This window comes from Polypterus senegalus, chromosome 12 (assembly GCF_016835505.1).
Source record: "Polypterus senegalus isolate Bchr_013 chromosome 12, ASM1683550v1, whole genome shotgun sequence".
Classification (NCBI taxonomy): domain Eukaryota; kingdom Metazoa; phylum Chordata; class Cladistia; order Polypteriformes; family Polypteridae; genus Polypterus; species Polypterus senegalus.
Genome location: NC_053165.1, coordinates 102291744 through 102314878, shown reverse-complemented (window position 1 = coordinate 102314878; position 23135 = coordinate 102291744). Strand labels below are relative to the sequence as shown.

General features: G+C 38.2%; 1 protein-coding gene across 3 annotated transcripts in view; it reads left to right on the top strand.

Moving 5' to 3' along the window:
• The first annotated feature begins 403 nt into the window (after positions 1-403).
• abhd2a (abhydrolase domain containing 2, acylglycerol lipase a) overlaps positions 404-23135 on the top strand; it is a 66206-nt gene continuing 43474 nt past the window's right edge. Inside the window, exons 1-2 of one of the 3 annotated variants that reach the window (XM_039773060.1) lie at positions 404-492; positions 18978-19100. The gene's annotated coding sequence lies outside the window, so the exon portion shown is untranslated. Of the gene's footprint in view, positions 493-560; positions 578-18977; positions 19101-23135 lie in introns of those variants that run through there. The other 2 variants (XM_039773061.1, XM_039773062.1) reach the window with 2 other exon arrangements.

The following is a 23135-nucleotide window of genomic DNA, read 5'->3' as shown; positions in this document are numbered from 1 at the left end:
AGAAATTAACGAAATTTCGATTATTTAACTTATTTTACCAATGAATGTGAGCATTGTAGAGTTAATGATCTTAATCATTATCCCGGGCTATCAGACGAAAAAATAACTTTGAAAACAGGAGGCTGAGTAATACGTTTGGTGAATGACATGACACTTAAGCCAACCACAATAAACCACCCGCCTTCTCTGACAAAGACATTCTAGATCAGTTCGATGGGTGGATCCTTCGTTATGTTATGCATCAGTCCTCGGGCAAAAAAAAAAAAAGAAAGAAACAGAGGGGCGGAAACGGTGTCGCAGATTGATTTCACCTTTTAGCCAATCGCGCTTCCACCACACCCAGCCCCGGTCGCCAATTCGCCAATAGTATTTTCGATGGATAATGAGCCCGCCTTCACTAGGAAATGGGGGTTGCCAATCACCAGGTAATACATCTGGATGTCTCAGTGGAAGGGGAAGAAAGCACCAGAAAGTTGAAAGCTTAAGATGAAGGTGCGTGAATAATTTTGTGTTTTGACAGGATGCCGTGGCTTCGGAAGGGCGGTTTTGCAAATGTCAGATTTAGGGATAACAACCGGTGAGAGGCACAAGATAAATTAACAATGTAAACCTTACTACATTCGAGTGTTATTTAACGAGTACTGTGTGGGAGAGCTTTGCTGGGTCTGTGGAGAATAAGTGTGAGGGAGAGACAGGGCGAGATGATGAATTCGTTTATATTGCTTATATGTAACAGTACTTTGCATCGATATGAAATCTATTTTGTTTGTTAGTGTTGTCAAGCCAAACCCAATTATTACAGAGACAACAACGACAGTGTTAAACACGGGCCTTTTTCAAGCGCCCACGTACATTACATTCCGTTAGCTTCGTGTTAATTTATTTTTCTGTTTTTCGATTTACTGCCTTAACGTCATCATTGTCAAAGCTAAGCATTAATCGAGTAGCATTTCTGTTGACGTGTGTTCACAAGAAATTTTTAGATTCCTTTTAGTATGGCAGCGTGAAATTTACATTTACGTTGATTCCCACCAGCATATGCATGTTTAATGAATAATACTCAAAATATGGTTTTTGAAATGACTGTTGTTATCCCACTTGTGTTGTACGTACATGTTATATACGCGTATTTTTTACATTAGCCTGGACACGAACGACCATATTTGTAATTATCATAACACTTGTCGTTTTCAGTGTAACAGTTTTCAGTTTCAGCATTCTGCCTAATTGTAGCTTCATCTATTCTTTGATGTTTAGTGATTTCTTGCGCAAATAGTGTCAAAAGCACGCTTAGACGTGTCATTATGTACCACTCCAGATATTATCTATTTCCTTAGTTTTTGGTCGTATGCCACATTTCTGAAAGTGTGTTAAAGTCCTCATGGGTTGTCAAGTGGTAATCTAATTTAACAAATTCTTATCAGAACATAAAGTATATTGGAACCACCTATGACACAGTTTAGCTTTATCACGTACTTTACAAAGGAAGGAAGGAAGGAAGGTAAATTTCCCTGGCAGTAAGCCGAGACCCTAGGTGGGGATTTTATTTCACATTATTTCTAGAGAAAAGACATTAATTTGCATGATCCATTAATCAGATTATTAGCAACAAACTATGTTCAATAAATACAGAAGGTGGGAACACAAATGTTTGCCAGTTAAAACTAACATGAAAATAACAGAGGGAAGGATAAATAACAATTATCATAAGTCCCCATCCCCTTGCGTGGATATCAATTTAGTCAAAAAAATTATGTGGTTGTCTTGTTTTTCTGTACATCACAAATAGGCTCTGGTGTGTTTTGCTGTTTTTAGTGCAAGTTTCTTTCCAACTTCCTCGTTCACAGGAGATTGAATCTAATAGTTAAATTATCAGGCCTTAGTCATAATAGATGCTTCAAAAAATTTTAAAAATTATAATGTAGACTTCATTTTACTTTTTAAAATAAACACTAAAACAAAAGCTAAAGCTTTTTTTTACAAAATATACTCTCACAGTAAAACTATTGCAGCTTGTATCTGTTGCAAAATAATGTAAATTTGTAACCTCTAAAAGGAAGTTTTGTGTAGTGCTGCTTCAAACCTTTGCACAGATAAGAACCCAATATTCATAAGTAACCTAGTGTACAAGTTAAGTGGCTGCAGTTTTATGAATGATGTTGTTGGTTCAAAATCTTTTAGGAACTTGAACATGAACAAGGAAAAGTTTTCAAGTGGAATGAGCTAACATGAACCTTGTGTCCAACCTGAGTTCAACACTGTCACGTGGGGCGAGGCAACATAAAGTGTAACCATGTGCATTATATTTAGGCCCTTCAACAAAACTAAATATCCTAATATCAAAAATGCAATGATTATCGTACATTTACCTTTGATTCTTCCTTATCCTGCTCTTGTTATTGTATGCAAATAATGCAGTGTTATCATCCAATGAATGCACAACGTCAGTTGTTCTAGCTATGGAGATCTTTTTTTAGCGTAGCAGGAAAAGGAGTGAATATGAAGAGTAGAATCATGAGGTCATTGAAGTTGTTAAAATACAGAGGACAGTATTGGTGAAGTTTTAACATCAGTTTTAATGTACGCCCATTTAGTAGATTATTGTACATTGAATGAAATCATTGTTTAGCAGTGTATTTAAAATCTACAGTTTTAGTCCTGTTCAATTTTACTTTGCCGTGTCTGTGTTTACTGTTGTAAGCCAGTTTGAGGATTATTGTTTTTATTGTTATTGCTGGATTACTATCTAAAGTACATGCTGCAGTCTAGTTTTTGCCCTCCTCCGCCTAATGTTTGCCAGCTTGGTGCACATGCATATTGCATTGTATATATTCTGATTATACTTTTTGTAAATTTTTGTTAATTTTTGAAATCAGTTTAAGGTGTCACTCATAATCAATATCTGTTAAAAGTCTTGTACATTTGCAGCATGCCTTTTCATTTGCAGGACGGAATTTGAAGTTATCAAAGGTGTTTTGACAAGCGAGCAGGATGAGTTGTACATGTAAACACTTGAATTGTTTTTAATGCCAATTTTGATTTTATTGTTTTAAATCTAATCTTCATTTTTTCTATATATATATATATATATATATATATATACACTGTTTTTTTTGTTGAAACCTGTGTAGTAATACTTAATATATGTGAATTAAATGGATCTTCTCATGCCTAGTAAGGATAGATCTTGGTTGTGGGAGTTGACAGTTAAAGGGTAACCAGAATACACTTTACCTCAAGTGGTATTATTCCCTGCCTGGGCTAACTGCAAAATATGACGCTTGTCTAAGAAGACATTTGTTAATGGCATATTTCTAAATGTCAGTCCTCATTTTGTTAAGGAAAGATAAATGGCCTAAATGTAATTGCCTTGTAGAGTAAACTGTTGCTCCTATTTTATCACCATCAATATTTTCCTAATGGCTTTCTATAATGTTATAGTCTGTAAGCGTTTTAAAATACCTAGTGTTTTGTTTAATTTATATATGTGACAAATGAAATTTGATTTGATTGGGTACTGTATGAATTTCCATGCAACTTGTTCTCTGAATGAATTTGAGCTTTGTTGTTCATAAGTCAGACTTATTGCTAAACTTCCCAACTATCTGTATTTTGTGGATCTGAAGATATTCAATAAAAGTATACAAGTGACTTATAGTAAGTATTTGTACATTTGTTCCTTTTCACAGTGATTTTTAACATCCAAAACTGACCTTTAAAGCCCCAAATCCCAAAAGTTCTTGTTGAATAAAAAAAGTTTAGCATATGTCATTCATGTGGTAAAACTGATATTACAGGATTATTGGGAAACACTGCAGTCGCACTGATGGAGATTTTTGAGGCTGGTTCCCATTACCGGTATTTTAACGAGAAACTGGCTAGTTTAAATCCAATTTCTGATTTTTATGCCACATCCATTCCAGTGTCTCATATGGACGATTCATGTGGAGCCCGAAAACATTAGGATTCTGTTAAAGTTCAATTTTTTTATATAACTCAATCTTGGGGATTGTAGATATGTAAAAGTATATTTTTTATAAAACACAGAATTACTTGCATTACACAAAAAAATTAACAAAATATATACAGAAATACACAAGATAAGTCCACAATTCTGTGGTTTTATAAAGACAGCATCTTCTTTGAACTCAGTTGAGTCCAAATGCATACCTAAAATCACAGCGAGTGCACACACACATGCATCCTACCATACCAATGCTTGCATTTTAGGTTTATTTTTTGTTAATCAAGGTTTGTCTTTTTCTGAAGGGGGTGGGACTGGTTTGTTTGTTGTTTGCTTCTACATGCCAGAGGCATTTGTTTTAGGTTTACTGCTAATTCTGAATTATGTTAGTATGGATATGTGCATGTATGAACATCATAATGGACTGGCACCAGGTCCAGGATTAATGAATGCCTGCCTTGTACCAGACACTGTCTGGATACAGTTCATAACATTGCACTGAATTAGAGCTGAGGCATTTGGGTAAATACCTAATTGTGATGTTTCTGACAGATATTGCAATTTGATTTGTGATATATCAGTTCAATATTCACTGTGTAATAGATTTAAAACATTATGGAGCATTATTACATGAAATATCATCAAAACATTAACTTTTTATATTCTCATGCAATGATGTATTTATTACTTTTTAAATTGGCATAGAACATAGAACAATCATCACCAAAGCTGTGACCTGTGGCTCAGGAGAAGCATCCAAATATTGCACATCTGTAATCAATAGAACATTATTTCCTGATATCCAGCATTTAGCTTAAAAATTAACAAACCACAGAATAATTATCAAAAATTGATTAGTGAATATAATAGACAGAATCTAAATGTAAATTTTACCCAAAATCTCTTATATATATTTCTCTTCAGGTTCATCCTGCTTCCACTTCAAAACTGGACCCGCCCACATGCAGGCGACATGGCATTTCTCGATTCCTATTCGTCCTCTTCCAAACCCCTCCCCATGCTGCCTGTGGCTCCTCTTCAAAACCTACCCTGCCCACACGCAGCTGACACGGCATTTCTCGATTCCTATTCATCGCCTTCCAAACCCTTCCCCACGCTGCCTGCGGCTCCTCTGCAAAACCGGTCCCGCACACACGCAGCCGACACGGCTATTCGTCCTCTTCCAAACCCTTCCCCAAGCTGCCTGCAGCCTCCCATACACGCCCATAGACATAGAAGTACTAGACGCCGCATAACAAGCAGCATCAACGTCAACGTTGCCACCATATTGCGAGTGGCACTGCTGTGGAGTGAAGTAATGGATAAAAATGCCTCACGCATGTGCTGCTTGGGATTGTACAAAACTCTGTACGCTCTAAACCAAATCCTGGGGTATTACATTTCATAGGTAAGGCTGAACAATTGTTTTGGTTATATTTGGCCATTAGAAAGTCCTGTTTTATAATCTTAGCACTCAAGGTCACCTTACAATAAAATTAAACAACATTAGTAAAATTTAAAACAAGAGAATGATAAATCAAAAAGCAATAGTTAGCAAACAACCAAAGATAACTGGCAGTAACAGTGCAAAATTCACAATTGGTATGCCAGTTTCAAAAGATAAGTTTTGAGGGCAGTTTTAAAATGTGTTATTGAATCGAGCTGACGAATATGAGAGGGAAGAGAATTCCCGAGTTGAGGAGCACTATGAGAGACACTCAAGCTCCCAGAGTGCTGAGTCTGACGTGTGGTACAGAAAGTTGAGCTGCAGATGAGGATCTGAGTGAGCGAGAGGAGTGTCAGTCTGTAGGAGATTAGTGAGGTTGTGGAGTGCTTTAAATGTTCTGAGCAGTATTTAGTGTTGTATTCTGTAGTTAACATTTAGCCAGGGAAGTTGAGAGAGAGAGAGTAAGTGTAGTATGTTCAGTGGATTTAGAACAGCAGGTTATTATCTTAGCAGCAGAATTTTGAATAAGCTGTAAGCGATGGATACATTTTTGTGAGATGCCAGATAGAATAGCATTACAGTAATCTATATGTGAGGTGACTCGGGCATTAACCAATACTTCAGTACTGCGCTGCGTAAGAACAGACGAAGTCTAGAAATGTTTTGGAGATGGAAGAAGGCAGTCCAAGAAATGTTACTTATATGGGAGGAATTATTTAATAATAATAATAATTATTATTTAATAATTGCCATTATTAGTGTATAAATGGATATAAATAATTGCATGTAAAGGATTCGCCAAAATCTGTTGTATGTAAACGATACTGTTTTATTGTTTTTTCATCAGAAATCCCGGTTTCCACGTCTACCTGTATTAGTTTAAATGGCACTTTTGCCACTCGCAATAGGGTGGACGCACTGATGTATCGTGTCGACTGGGCAACACAGTGAATGCGGCATTTATCTATATATGTCTATGCCCACGCTGCTTTTCTTGATTCCTATTCTTCCTTCCGACTACTGCTTTCCCCGCTCCTTGATTCATCCTGCTTCCTCTTTAAAAGCGGTCCCACCCAAACGCAGCCGACACGGCATTTCCCAATTCCTATTCGTCCTCTTCCAAACCCTTCCCCACGCTGCCTGTGGCGTCCCATACACCCCAACACCACTTTTCTCGATTCCTATTCCTTGTTCGGACTACCAAACACCTATTCACAACTACGTCTTTCAAGAAGTATTTCTTTCTTCTTGATTTCTGAATTCCTTTCTCACTGTTTTCCGTTCCTATTTTTACACGGCCATATGCTATGGTGGGCATCGGCTAGTATCTAAATATTACACATTCAAATAAAAGTTATTTGCAGAGAGCCATAAAGGCTGCCTCTATAGGATCTAGTGCAGAAAAACTAAAATCTTAAAATTGCCCAAAATAAGAAGCCTTGCATAATAGTTGCTTTCCAGACATCTGTACTCGGCACTCGTGATCTTTACAGATTTTTTTGTCAAGAACACCAACATGTCAAACAGCTGATTTCTGACATGAATGCTGACACATAGCTAAATGGCTTCCAACACTAAACGGCCTCTCTGATGACAAACTTGTGGCTGGTATGCCCAGGAATTTGTGAGTCAGTTTGCTCAGCATTGGAAAGTTAACATTGTGTAATAGGTCTGTCAAATTAGTCAAAAAAAAAAAATAAGATTTGAATATTAAAATTTAAATTGAGTATATGTTTGGGTATATTCAAACTTAGGTTAACAATACTGGACATTAGTATGCTTGTACTTGCTTTGTTTTTTATACTTTATCATAAAAGTAATAGCTGCAGCTGTGGCTAGAGCAACAACAAATACCAAAAAAAAAAACATTCTAGTGGTACTTGGAACTGTAAGATCAATCAAAATCTGAAGCAGGTACACACTATTAAAGGGGGAGCATTACACTACTGTCTTGTGTTCAGTCTACTGCTGATGACTAGATACTTAAGTTTAAACTACGTAACCTGTTTGGTACTAAATCACAATCTTTTTTTAATCAACTATTTGAAGATATTTAAACAGAGATTTTCATACAACATTTGTATAATAATTTATTGAAAATAATAGAAATAAATCGAAACATGTAGCTTGATTAAGCTGGTGAAAGTTTCTTCAGAAGCACCAACCCCATTCTGGTTTGAGCACAAGAACAATAGGGCTGGATCAGGGACTATTACTTTCCTCAATTATCCCCAATCCCAGCCTCTCCTTGAACTGGAGAGCCACTTCAGCTCTATTTACTTTGAGGAGGTGATAGGCATATTCCCTCACCACTACTCCAGGTTCTGTGACAATGTTTTAGGACACTACATAGGTCTGACCAGGGTTTAAATCAAACACTTAACTTACTACTGCAACTGCAGAGCTCAAGTACTGGAGTCGGCATCGCTCATGCAAGAAGCAGTTTTAGCTTCTTCCTCGCATAGTTCCATGACTTCGGAAGTTTTAGATAGTAAATGTTTTTTCCATGGCTCAGGTTGAGCATAATCACAAAATAGATCATCAGTCCTCTTCTCTCCTTTACCACAGGTGGACTCTATAAATGAGTGAGCAGACTAGAGTAGTATATGGTAATAGACACCATGACCCTGATCCCTTGGATGAATCTTCTGGAGTGTGGTGACTCTGCAAACATGGGCTTTTTCGAAATATTACTTAACCAAGGCCTGAACTTTAGGAAATGTGTCTCTAAAGTTAGTGATATACTGCATGGTGTTTGTCAGTGGTGCTTGTCCTTTCTGCCAGCTCTCCCTCATGAGGTGCAGTAATCCATTGTCTGTTCCCGGTACAGCAACTCAAATCGTAAAAACTCTGTGGAACCTTGGGAATATGCAAAACAATACCAAAGGTAGGAGATTGTCCCAGTCTCTCCCATACTTGTGTTCCAGCTTCTACAACTTTGGGGTTTGATAAAATAGCTACATAAATGTGTCCATCTGAGGGTGGTAGACTTGGAGCTTGATATTTTCCTTAAAGTTTGTAGATGTGAAGGAAGTACCCTGGTCAACCTATCTGGACAAAGACCCCTGCTAGTTCCCATGCAATGGTTTAGGAGTTTGCCTCTGGCAAGGGGATGGCTTCCAGATATTGAACGGTGTAGTCTACTATGTGTTTTTACTCTCTTGATGAAGACTCGAGTGGACCAGCAACGTCTGTGCTAACCTGCATGAATGCAATGTCAATCAGTGGCAAGGGGATGAGCAACATCTTTTCCATCAGGAAATTTGATTTAGTTGGCAATTAGAAAATGAACTGCAAAGGTGATGCACCTCCTTAAATATGCCACACCAATGCAACTGTGTTTTGTGCTTGCATTTTTCTGTACCTAAATGAGCTCTCATACGTGGCTATGGGCCAGTTCACAAATCTTCATTTTGATTGGCCAGAGGACAAGGAGTTCTTGGTGCTCTGCCAATCGTTATGATGGGTTCTTCTCAATCTAAAAGAAAGGTTCCACAGGTTCAGATTCTGCAGTCAGCTGACTATTCACCGAGGTTGCTGGATTTTGCACTGTCTAGTGGAATCATTATTCCACTGTTTCCTTCTCAGGGAAGCAGGGAGTGAATGATATTGAAGTTGCCACTGTTAAAGTGCTAGCGGGTACAAAAGCAGAGCAGCATGTATTAGTGGATAAATTGTGCAAGCCTTAGTTTTCCTGACATAAAATGGGTAACTAAGCTGCAGTTGGTGTTCCTTTTTATTCACTTACATAGTACAGGGGTGGACAAATTGCAATTGTAAATGCACATGGTTAGTCTGTTGGGCTACCAGCTTTGCAAACCTGGTGGTCCAGTTACACTTTCTGGTAGCCCAGTTTTCTATCCTTTTTTATTTATAAAGCGTCTTTTGCAGACAGAATTACAAAGCACTCTACACCATAGAAAACAGATAAATCACACAGTTACAAACAGTAAAAAAATGAAACTAACATTATAAAAAAATGAACCATAAACAGAAGAGCCAAAACGGCTACCCATATGTTAACCTAAAAAGGTGCCTTTCAACTGATTTTTAAATATATCAAGTGTGTCTGCTGCCTGTAAAGCACAAGGTAGGCTGTTCCACAATTTTGCTGCAATCGACTGAAAACCCACAAGCCTTTAACCAACTACGTGGAACAATAAAAAGGCCCAGGTTAGGTGATGTAAGTGGATGATTGGTAGTGTAATGTAAAAAATCTGAAATATATTGTGGTTTTTGACCATGCAGAGCTCTTATAGGTGATTACTAAAATTTTAAAATAGATTCTAAGTTCCAGCAGAAGCCAATAACGAGAAAATAAAATCAGAGTAGTATGAGACCACTTACTAAAACGGGTTAACAGTCAATAGCAGAAACATTTTGAATAGACTGAAGACTTAGCAGCAACATCTTGTTTAACCATATAAGTGAAGAATTACAATAATCAAGATGTGAAAAAATAAAAACATACTTTAACATCTCCTTTTGAGCCTTCAACACCATTGTTCTTAGCTTTGATATAATCCTTCCATCCATTATCCAACCTGCTATATCCTAGTTACAGGATCACGGGGGTCTACTGAAGCCAGTCTCGGCCAACACAGGGCACAAGGCAGGAAACAAACCCCGGGCAGGGTGCCAGCCCACTGCAGTTGATCTCATCCTTATCTCACTGTTGTTTTAAACATCTAAGGACCTAACATGATCATCAAGATTTAGAGACTGGTCAAACATAACATCCTGGATCTGGACACAAGATTTAAAGTTGAGTGAAACAGCCAATAACCTGAGACTGATCTCTGTGTGTGCAAATTGAATAGGGCAGTAATTAAAAATCTTATATTTTTTGGAATTTAGCTTTAAAAAATAGCAGCTAGCCATTTATTAATTCCACTCATGCATTCAGCCAGGGCAGATAACTTAAGAAGGTGTTCTGGTTTAAAAGAGCATGAAAGCTGAATATCATCAGTATAAAGGTGATATGAAATATTTTTAAAAGAACTTAAAATTCAAGCTAAAGGAAGAATATATAAGGAAAGTAACACTGGCCCAGCCCAAGAACAGATTCCTGTGGCACTCCACTGGGGAAGGATTCTGGGGCTGATGCACTCGCCCCTGCTAACTAAAAATCTCCTTTCTGACAAATAAGATGTAAACCAGACTAATACAGTCTCTGAGATACCCACACAATGATTTAAATCATTAATTTAGAAGCGTGTGATCTACAGTATCAAATGCTTGCGCTAATGTCCAACAGTACAAGGACCAAACACTCTCCCACATCAGCAGCCACGAAAAGGTCATTAGTCACTTTAAGAAGCACTGTTTCTGTGAGGAGAGAAGAGTTTATCATGGATAACAAATTTGTGCCAATCAAGTGAAGAACTTGTAAAGAAAAAAAAAGAAAAAAAAAAAGTGAAGTTGTAAGAATAGCCGGCACATAAGATGTATTCAAATTCTTGATTAAAGTAAAAAGATTGTCAAGAAATACTAGGGAAAATGAATTTAGACTGAAAGAGCAAGGGGGATCAGCCTGTATAAAGTTTGTAACAGAGATATTTGATTGAATGAAAGTAACTTTCTCAACAAAATAGTTTATAATATTATCACAATCAGTATTTTTTGGGGGTAAGGGAAACAGGAACACTAATAGAGACAGAGACAGAAGAAACAATGTTAGACCAAACTTTGGAATTAAGTGTGCTGTTTGATATTAATTGTGCAATGCGCTAGCATTCCTAACTGTGTTGTTATTAGTGCAATGAGACCTTCCATAAACGTTCAGTCTTTTGACAGGGGCATCTGGCACTACGAATAAATTGATTTAGCCAGGGCAACGATTTACCAACCAGATTGCGACCTGATTTAAAGAGTGCAACAGAGTTCAAGATATTAGTACATTGTTGATTAAAATAATAAACCGGTGCCTCTGTATCATCCTCATCATAGTCTTTTGAGCTATTAAATAGAGTACAAAACTGAGCTATCATAGCATCATTGATGACTTGTGTACAGGTAGGTTGTCTAATAGGGACTGGATCAATTTTATATAGCACATCAAACAAAGTACATTTATAGTCACTAAAAATAAGATCATTATTAATACAATAAGTAAAAAAAAAAAGTCTCCCCCCAATATCTGCAGGACAAGAAACATGCTAGGTAAAATTAAAATTTTGAATAATACACAAAAACTTTAATAATAATACACAAAATTGGTATTGGAACAGTAGTGGAGAACAGTTTGCCTTGTCCTTGCCTGTTTTTTCCATTCTAGTCCATTATTAAATATTAATTATTACTTTATTTATAACATGGTAAATAAGGAGAGTATATGATTACCTTTTGGCATTCTTGCAGTCACTGCCACTTTTGCTTTACAGCTAATGCTTTGTTTGTCTTGCTGCCCAGTTTCGCTATACCTCTCACTGGTGCAGACACTGCAGACCCATACGCCAAAGTGGGAAAGAGAGGCCAAGTATGATATTCTTGTAAGTGGGTGATTTAAGTGGGATGGAGAGACACACTTAAATATTTTTGCACGTCTTTGCACGTTGATCACTTTCTGCATTATATTCACCTCCTCCTTAGTCTTTCTAGCACCCATGTAACCAGCCTCTCCTGGAAAATCACCATTTTAAGTAGTGTGGACGCATCAAGTGTGAAACGATCTTTAAACGGTGGTTAAGGCAGTCTGGCATGAAATATGCAGCTGTTTTCAAAAGCAACAACAGAGTTAAGATTTTACATGAAGAACTGGGCTGTTTGATGGTTTTCAAATGGTTTTTGATTCGGAAAATAATGCATGGACTAAAGATCCGAAATACCTGGTAGACTGCCAGGCTTTGTGAATCTGTAGTATTGTTGTCTGGATTTAAAAACTGGTATTTCCAGGCATCCAAACTACTGATTTGGCCACCCCTCATGGTAATTTGTAAACATGAAAATCATCTGTGTGCTCAGAATTTAAATATAATCAATACAGTATATACAGTGCTCTCTATAATCTTTTGGAAAAAGAACAATTTTTCCTGCACTGCTGCCTCGCAGTAAGGAGACCCTGGGTTCACTTCCTGGGTTCGCTTCCTGGGTCCTCCCAGCGTGGAGTTTGCATGTTCTCCCCGTGTCTGCAATGGTTTCCTCCAGGTGCTGTGGTTTTGGAGATCCTAAATTGTCCCTAGTGTGTGTGTGTGTGCGGGCGGGCTCTGTGGTGGGCTGGTGCCCTGTCTGGGGATTTGTTCCTGCCTTGCACCCGGTGATGGCTGGGACTGGCTCCAGCAGACCCCCGTGACCCTGTGTTAGGATATAGCGGGGTGGAAAATGACTGACCATTTTACCTTGATTTACTTCACTGCTTCACATTTTAAAATTACAAATAAAACAATTCAGGCCTGATTAAAGTGCACATTGCAGATAAAACAATTCACTCATGATTAAAGTGCACATTGCATACTTTAATTTAAGGGTATTTGCATACATTTCAGTCACAGCAAGTAGAAATGACAACACTTTTTATACATGGCCCTCCCATTTCAGGGCACCATAATGTTTGGGACATAGCAATGTCAGGTATTTTAAAGCAGTCATACAGTGATCCCCCACCTATCGCGGAAGTTACATTCCAGACCCATCAGCGATAGGTGAAAATCCACGATATAGAAAGACCATATAAATAAACATTTTTTTTTTTATAGTTTAAGCCTTAAAATACCCATCCCACACGCTTTAAACACATGTAAACGTATTAAAACACAATTTGTAAACACATATGATATGTGGATATCGACCTAAGGATATGAGTAACATCTCTTTATTATAACACATTTTAACGTCACGCAAGACAAGGCAGTGAGACAGAAGAACAGCACAGAGTGACAAGCAGAACAAGCATCTTGACAGAAGCAGCACAAAGTCCACTTCTCCTTAGCGTGCATTCAGCTTCCCTCCTTCACAGCACGAAGTGGCAGGAGCGTAGCGCGCCTCTGGGTGGGGGGTTTGAGCAAAGTGATCGAAACCAGATCATCTCGGAGAGATACTTTGACAACACGCAAGACTAGACATTACAACCTTAGGAAGCAGCAACCGTGAAACGGTGACTTTTGCACGTCACACTCTACTTACAAACAATTTAAAACAAGTTCACTGACATCTAACCTAGCAGTTGTTGGAATGCTTTTGGCAGACAAACTTCAGGTGCACCCAGCTCTTAAAACAACGACAAGCAGAACATGCAGCTTGCCAGCAGTAGCTGCAGAAAGCCAGCAGGTGATCTGAGCATTTCTCCTCAGCGTGCATTCAGCCCTTACACCCAACTTCTCCTCCTCCTCCTCCTTTAGAACGCGCAGAGCGACAAGCAGAACAGGCATCTTGGCAGAAGCAGCACAAAGCCAGTAGCTGATGCGTTCACTTCTGCTTAGTATGTGTTCAGCTATCCGCTTTCACAGAGCAAGCGGCAGAGACGTGAAGTGGCAAAAGGACAGTTGCTGTACAGGCTTTTAAGTGATTGATGCAAAGCGCGACAAACACAACACACAGCTGGCCAGCAGCAAGACACCAGCTGACACCATCTCTTTAGCGTGCATTCAGACCCCCCTTCACATCCCGAGCAGCGTTTATAAGTGCAGTGAGAAAGAGATTTAACTATCCCGGGGCAGGAAATAATGGACAAATATTGTTTATACAAAAGTTTTAAAGTAAAAATTAAAATAATGCATATGTAACAATTCCCATGAAAATAACAATCTCTTTAAATCCGGTAAACCAAACCTGGGGGTGGGCTAGCGAAGTGAGCAGGGGGCAGAGCCCCCTAGTAATAATAAAAGTATTAATAAATCCATGATGTAGTGGGGGCAAGATAGCTGAACTGCGATGTAGTGGGGGCAAGATAGCTGAACCGCGATATAGCGGAAGATCACTGTATTTAGTACTTCCTTGCATATATCCCTTGCACGCAATGACTGCTTAAAGTCTGCAATTCACAGAAATCAACAAGGGTTGAGTATCTTCTCTGGTAATGTTCTGCCAAGCCTCTACTGCAGCCATCTTAAGCTTCTGCTTGTTTCAGGGGCTCATCCCCTTAAGTTTTCTCTTCAGCATATGGAAGGTATGCTAAATTGTATTTAACTAGCTTGGTCATTCAAGAATTTTCATTTTCTAGCTTTGACAAATTCTTGTGTTATCAGTATGTTTGGAAACATCTTTTTGTAGGATGAAGCGCCGTCCAATGAGTTTGGAGGCATTTACTAAGCAGTGCATAGCTCAGAATTCATTATGCAACTGCTGTCAGTAGTTATGTCATCAATGATGATAAGTGTGCTGGTACCTGTGGCAGCCACACATGCCCATGCCATAGCACTCTTACCAGCATGTTTAACAGATGAGATGGTATGCTTTTGATCTTCATCTGTCCACAATACATTTTTCCTGAATTCTGCAGGCTATTTTAAGTACTTTTTCACAAACTGTAATCTGGCCATTTTGTTTTTGTTGCAACCTAGTGGTTTATATGTATTTTTGTTCAGGAAATTTTCTGCATATAATAGTCTCTGGCACTACGCATCTGCCTCCTGATGACTGTCTCTGATCTGTCGGACAAGCATTTGGGATTTTTTCTTTACCATAGTGAGGATTCTTTTGTCATCAGTAGTTGAGGTCTTCCTCCACCAACCAGGCCCTTTGCAATTACTGAGCTCACCAGTGTGTTCTTTCTTCTTAATGCCATTCCAGAGTTGATTTAGGCAATCCTAAGGTTTTACCAATGTCCTGAATAGTTTTATTCTTGGTTTTTCAGCCTCATAATGGTTTCTTTGACTTTCAGTGGCACAGCTGTTGTCCTCATGTTGAATAATGGCAACTCCAGATTCCAAAGGGTAGAAGCAAGCCTAGGTATGTTATGCTTGCACTTATGGAACAATGAAACACACCACAACAAAGCCATAGAGCTTTCCTGTCTGCTGCTGTGCATCTATGATCCCACACACACAATGGGTTATAATACTCTGAGCTAAAGCAGCTATAGTAATTGGATTAGTTTGTTCATTCCAAATGCCATTATATTGTTACAGAATGATTACAATCAAGTGAATTAAATTTGTAAATGAAATGCAGTTAATTTCGATATATTTGATAAATCACGCAACACTGATGCAAATCTAATAAAAGGGAGACCACACAGAAACAGTAGCACTGCTTCGATGTTGGGTGCCGCCAGTTTGCAAAACCAAGCAGAAATGTACATACGCAATGGGGTAGGCTACCGTGAAAATGTGTGTGGCTTTACAACAAGTTTACTTTTTATACATCGTGATTTGAGAGTGGAAACAGGCATACGCAACAATTTTGTGCATTTGCACCGTTTATACATAAGGCCCCAGGTCATTATAGCTTGTATTTTTGCCACCCAATAATAAAATAGAAAGTTAGGTAATGCTGTGTAACTTTCTGCTTTAGGTATTTGTAGAGTCGCCTTTTGAATGCATGGATTATTTATTAATTAAGTCTTATATCTTAAAGAATGATTTGTTAATGTATGTGAGAATGCTGTGAAATAGAAAAAGAAGTTTGGGAAGGATGTTAATTTTGACAGTATTGATTCTCCCTGCCAATATGAGATGGAGGGTAGACCATCTTTTCAAATCTTTTTTGTTTTTTTCCCATGCTGATACAAAATTGCTTTGAAAAAGATCTTTATATTTACTTGTGATGTTTATCCCTAGATATTTACTGTAAACTGTTCTGATAAAATAAACACATAGATGTCCAGTCTAATATTGTATGCTAGAGAGTTCACTGGAAAAAGCACACTTTTATTCTGATTGATTTTGAGTGCAGATATGTTTTGAAATTCTACTAGGGCATTAAAGGCTACTGGTAAAGAGATTTGTGGGTCTGGTGTATACATCTGCATATAGTGATATTTGCTGTACAAGTCCTTCTTTAATAATCCCCTTTATCTCTAGTACATTTTGAAAGTGAAAGGCCAATGTCTCAATGGCAAGTGCAAGCAGCAATGTTGATCGAGGGCACCCCTGTCTCACACCATTGTCTGTTTTGAAGTAGTTGGAGATAATTTTCTTAGTATGAACATAGGCTTCTGTATTGGTATAAAGTAATTTTATCCATTCACACGAAACCCAAGTTTGTGTAGAGCGTGAATAGATAGATCCATTCAACTCTGTCAAAACCTTTTTCGCCATCCGAAAATAAGATGTCTGGTGTGTTGGATTTTGTGGGTGAGTATATTACAGTAAACGTACGCCGAAGGCTTGAAGCTAAGTGTCTGCCTTTAATACATTCAGTTTGGTCTTTTGTTATATTACAAAAGGAAATACTTCCCATTCCTTCTAGCTGGAAATTTGCAGAGTATCTTGAGATCATTATTCAGAAGTGAAATTGGTATATGTGATGCACATTGTAATAAGTCTTTATATTTCTTTGGAAAAATGGTAATTAATGTTTGGTGAAAAGTTTGAGATAGAAATTTATTGTCTCTAACTTCTATAAATTTTGCTAATAATAGTGGTAACTTAGTTGAAATTGTTTTATAAAATTCTACTGAGTAGCCAGCAGGGCATGATGCTCTCCCACTTTAGAGTGAGTTTATTATATCCAGTAGCTCTGAGAAAGTCAGAGGTTTCTGTGAAACTGATTAGAAAATAAGGTCATTTAGTACTCCCTAATGTGTGAGTTATATTTTTAAGGTCAATGATTTTTATCTCCATATGTATTGATAATTTGTGTTACTGCTTTGCAAACTTCATGCATGTGGATTTTTTAAGTTATGATCTTATTGGCTTTCTCTCCATGATCATAGTAATGATGATGATGATGTGATTTAAGGATGAGCTGTTACATTTCTTTTGTTTTCTAGAGGTTAAAATTCTACTTCATTTGCAGACCTGGCGTATTCTTAATATATATTTTGGTAATTTCACTGATTAATTCTGATCTCTTCTTAGTGTAATATTTATTTTTATGGGGAAATGTACTAATTTCCATATAGTGTGAGCAAAATGTATGTAAATGCGCTTAAAGTAGGCAGTGTATACTTTAATCATGTCTGGGGCTGCCAACCATCCTAATTTTCCCGGACATGTCCTCATTTTTAATGCACCATGGACTGTCCAGGAGGTAAACTAAGGAAAAATGGGTCTCTGTCCCAAAACGTTATTTCAGACACTGTATATGATGCAAAACTCACTCACTCACTCATAAACCAAACACTGTTTCCCATTTAGTTAAAAAGCTGAAATTTGTTAGAATTGTACATCCAGGCCAGTAGATATTCACTAAGATATTATATTTTGATATCAATATTATGGGGTAAAAAAAAAAAAACTATAATAGAAAAACAAAATACAGGTAGTCCCCAGGTTACGGACATCCGACCTACGACTTACGAACGGGGCCGCAGCTGCAACGCATGCACCTCAGTAACTGCCGCTCCGTCATCTTCGGCTTGGGGAAGCTACAAGCGGTGGCTGGACAGAGGCGGGAGGGGGCAATTTCGCTGCACAGTCCCTCCCGGCGGCAAGCGGTTTCACTGCCCGTCCACCACACACAGCTGCCCGTTCTTTCTCGGTGGGTGGCTAGTATTGCAGTAAGCGGTGGCTGGAGGGGGGCGATTTCGCTGCTCACGTGGTGGAGTGTCCCTCGGGCAGCTCCCGGCGGCAAGGGGTTTCTCTGCCTTCCCACCACACAAGGCTGCCCTATTCATTTTTGGTGGGCGGCTGGTAATGCTGCAAGCGGTTGTGGCTGAACGGAGGCCATTGAGGGTGAACAGGGTGGCAGGGGGTAGCATTGTAGTGTGCATCGGATGGCTGCCTATTGAATGGGTGTGATTCACTACCCACCTTTGGCCGCACCATGTTCATTCTCGGTGGGCGGATGCTGCAGGCAGCATACTGTAGTGGAGGGCACTGTGTGGTGGGCGGGTGATGAACCGCCCCTCGATGCCCCCATTCATTCTCAATAGCAAGCCTGCTTGTACTGTTACGTACATAGCAGGAAGTTGTCTCTTGTCAGTACATCAGACGTGTTGATGACTGGTGCCTTCCTGCTGTGATAGCGTGTACAGTGCTGTGCAGAAGAGCTCATCATAATCTTTTCTCTTCACCCTTCAACAATGTCTCTGAAACACAAATCTGATGCAAGTGCTGGTGATAAAGCAAAGATGAGGAAAACCATCACCATTGAAAATAAAGTAGAAATAATAAAAAGGTCAGAAAGAGGTGAAACTCCATCATTCTTTGACTGAGCACTTGGTTACAGTCGGTCAACAATAGCATTTATTAAAATAATGTACCTGTTCCGACTTACACACAAATTCAACTTAAGTACAAACCTACAGTCCCTATCTCGTACATAACCTGGGGACTGCCTGTACCCCAAAATCTCAAAAATGCTTTGACTGATTTAATTGAAATTTGGTAACATTATAGCAAAAAAAAGAATTGTCCAATGCATTTATTTTTATTTGTTGGTACATTTTTTATTTGCCAATATTTAGTAATATTATATGTTTTATGTTTTCTGTTTATGGTCCTGATGGGGCATATGCAAACAAAGGATGCAGCAGAAGCGATTGACAGTAGCACTAGCCTGTAAGGTGGACTTATGACCGAAGAAGAGGCAGTGCCCTGCACTGGAAAAACCAGACCAGATGTAATTGTGTTTGCCGTGTACTATGAGGTATGAAATGGAAAAGAGAGAGTTCAGTGAATCTTAGTTGTTTGGTTTGTTCTGTAAAGTTTGAGTGCTGGTTCCAGATACTGTGGCTGTGAACGTAGGTGTTGCTTCACCAGAAGCAGAAATGCAGAGAGAGAAGCAGAGGTGAAATTGGTGTCCTCAGATCCAAGACAGGGGGGCGACAGATGGCACAAGTTTAAACTTAACAGTTCATCATAAGTGATTCCATTGTAATACACATTTGTGTTTATTGACTTTCACATGGGAACCCCACCCTGCCCTCTGAAGTATTTTATGTTTACATATGCTTCTGCTTACTTTGAACAGGGTTGACTATGTTCTACAAAATTCTTTACAAATACATTTACAACAGCCGACTTTAAAGAAAGACCACTGATCACTTAAAATGCCTCCAAAAATGGTAGTAGGCAGTTGTTTTCCTCCACTTTAAGCACTAGAAAAAACAACCCCAAAAGTAAAAACATTCAGTTCATCATATGAGCCATCTAAATGTGCATACTGTAAATTTAATTGCTGTTTGTAATACATTAAAGGAAAATATGTGTTCGAACTTTGTTTGCCTATGGCAAAAAATACAAGCTTGAACATACAACTGATGAAAAACACGAGGAAATACTTGAGTGAACAAAATATATAATTGAAAATTGTAAAACTCTAATACTGACAATCATACATACTCAAATATCACATTATTCCTGCTGGTCACCTGATTGAATTCAGAAGTACACACTTTCCTGTAAAATTGTGTTTAGCAATGACAATCAACAAAAGCCAAGTCACTAGGAAGAGCAGACGTTGATCAATGCAGGAATGCTTTATTCATGTACAGTTGTATATAGCATGGTTAAGAGTAAGCAGCTCTAGTGACCTACTAATAATAATACTTCTTATTTGACTGACGCCTTTATTCTAGGTAACTTATAACATGTGAGGCATAATTGGTTACATTTCATTTGTTCTTCCAATTGGAGTACGTGCAGATAAAGTGATGTGCTTATGGTTGCACAATGATTTCACAACCTCAGGGTTAAAAGTCCCTAGGTCTGAAGCTTTAACCATTACACCATACTACCTGCCAGTAATTTTAGCTTTTGGTGAAAGCGCTACATATATTGTATCCAGAAATGAACTTCGTTACATAGTATTTCTGACATATCCAGTTAACTGATGGCTCCATAACTTGGACTCGCTGTCTTGCGAAATTTCCTGGGCAAAGCCAGGTAACACAGTAGACCTATAAATAGACTTGATTAGTGTAGATATATTTTCTTTTACTCATTGAAAATCATTAATGAAATAACTGAACTATAAAAAATTAGGACACTTACAAAAATGTTTGCAATATTAACATTCTAATAGTTTTTAACTGATGTTTACTAGTGTTTTGTCTTGGTAGAGTAATATATTACTCTACTTTCTCCTTTTGTATTATTAATAAGTAGCCTTTGTCAGAATACCTCAAATCTCCCAGACTTACCACTGTTTATAAGTATATAACTTCTCACCACCTTCCCTTCTATATCTATAACCTCGGGCAATTAGGTGTAGTAAAAGACAAGCAGGAGTTAAGTTACAATTTAAACAATTTATTCTTATATAATACGCTACCGTGGCTGTTCGTTTGTCTGTCCAAGATTTTAAATCAGCTGTAGCTCGCAAACCTTTTCACCTATTGACTTAAAATTTGGTACACATACTACGTGACATCTACTATCCGCTTTCGGGGTGATGATTTTTATTACTCTTTTTATTTTTATTTTATTTTACTGTTGAATCAACTCTCTGCAGCGTGCAGCTGTGCAGCACGTTTATGGGCGCCATTGTCATTCCCTACCACCTTCACTAATCATTCTTGAGGCAGATTGAAGACTTAGGTGCCAGCTTAAGTGAAAAATTAGAGAAAACGTACTAAGTAATTGCAACACAAAAACTAACTTAATCAGTTTTAATGCAAAATGATGCCAATGAAAGAAGAGAAGCAGTGGGCCGCTAGGGTGGAGAAAAGAAGAGCTGCTCAGGAAGCAGCAAGCATATCAACCTTTGAGTAAACAAATGCTAAACAGAGACAGAAAAAGGGTTGAAAACTAGGAATGCTGTGTATTCACTGCGCGTTATCGTTCAGTATGCCATTACTGGTTCATAAATAATAACAATATGCAAAGTACATTTGAATATTGGCAACCATACAACCTGATAAATGGTGATGTGTAGATTCAGGGGGCACACAGACTTGTTAGTTACTTAAAATGTCTCTAGTTAAGGCATCGTTTGTTGTCAGCTTTCTTCAGAACAGGCCGCATGCCTGTCTAAATATGGCTGCTGAGCTGTGCTCTTCATTGTGTTGTCCTTTTCAGTTCATGCATCAGTTTGGTAAGAGAGAGAGAGTGTGAGTAAAGCAAGCAAATTTATAGATGTTCTGTCCAACCCCTAGAGCCAATAGGACGTCGTGGTACTTAAAGGCTTCTGATAGAAGCCAGTTCCAAACAGCCATAATTCAGACCAGTGGGGGAATAGAACATCTTCACACCTGCCACCCTGCACCCACCAACCCCAAAAAATTTGTTGAGCTATAGTTTGCCAGTTAGGCAGCATGACTTTTCTATGCGGGCTGACTGAGAGACTTCAGACTTCCCCCAAGCTCTGTCGTAAAATTCAAAGAGACCCATTCCTAAAAGGTAGGGGTAAACATGAATACTTCTCACTAATGTAACACTAATATTACATTGCTTTTCCTAAATTACAAATAAAGACATACAAAATATTTATCAACTTGTATGCAAAATTTCACATCACAACAACAAATAAAGAAATAAAAGTTAAATAAACACCAAAAACCTTTAACTCAAAAACAATGCAATCCAAAATATATGATCAGGATGAGGCAGTTGGATTTACCACAATATCTTGTGGAAATGGATAGCTCTTTGCAAATTGTATTTGTTTTTTCATGATGAGTACATTGAGGTTGTTCAGCTGAATGTTATCTAGTCTGTTTGGCACAACTATATGATTTCAGCAAGCAATCAGTTAATTTTTTTTCTCTTGTAGATAGTAGAATAAAATTCCTATTTGCATGTGTCTAAGAAACAAGTGCCAGTAGCATATAACCATAACATTTAATCTAACAGCATATATTAAATACCTATGTACCTAAGGGTTACATTCCCATATAATAGTGATGTGCTTATTAATTTTAGCGGAGTGATTTAGTTGTGTTAATGCTTTGTTTGCAGCTTCTATATCAGTAGTTGTCCTAACTGGAGTGTGCTTGTTAGTTGTCTGTTTAACTATATTGTGAGGTTTCTGAACCCTTTTAGGACCTCCCCAAATGGGATGACATGGCGAAGTGTGATAGCCGCATCTGTGGAAGACTGCTTATCTGTTGCCAAGGCAACTGCAGGTTCGCTGTGCAGCAGCATAGCACCGTGGAAACAACTACAAGCCAATTGAGATCACACTATACGCTGCCACAGATTGGTGATGCAGGGAACAGTATAACTTGGCCACTGACCTGGCCCCAAATATGCCTGTTTGCTGTGTCTGTGTATAGAAGACTGGTAGCTCCTGCTGCAATAAATAACCCTGCTGTTCCTGTTTCAAGTTGTATAAAGCTGGTTTTGCTAAAGTACTGAGACTCAGCCTCATGTTTTGGGGTGCAAGACAGCGACTCGCACGTCACATATGTTTGCATGTTTGATCAAATGAAGGTTTCTTGTAGATTATACTATAAATTTGTGTAAGAAAAAAAACTCTTACAAATTATTAAAACAAATTAATTACAGACAAGCACTATTTTTAAACAATTTTAACTTGGCAAACTGAAACAGGGAGGTGTGGGGGAAAATGTACATGATATATGAATATGCAAAAACTATAGATAGCATGAATGCAATATTATATTTAAAATTAATAATTATTTAGAACATTAGAACACTCTAGACGAGAGCAGGCCATTCAGCCCAACAAAGCTCGCCAGTCCTATCCACTTATTTCTTCCAAGAAAACATCAAGTCGAGT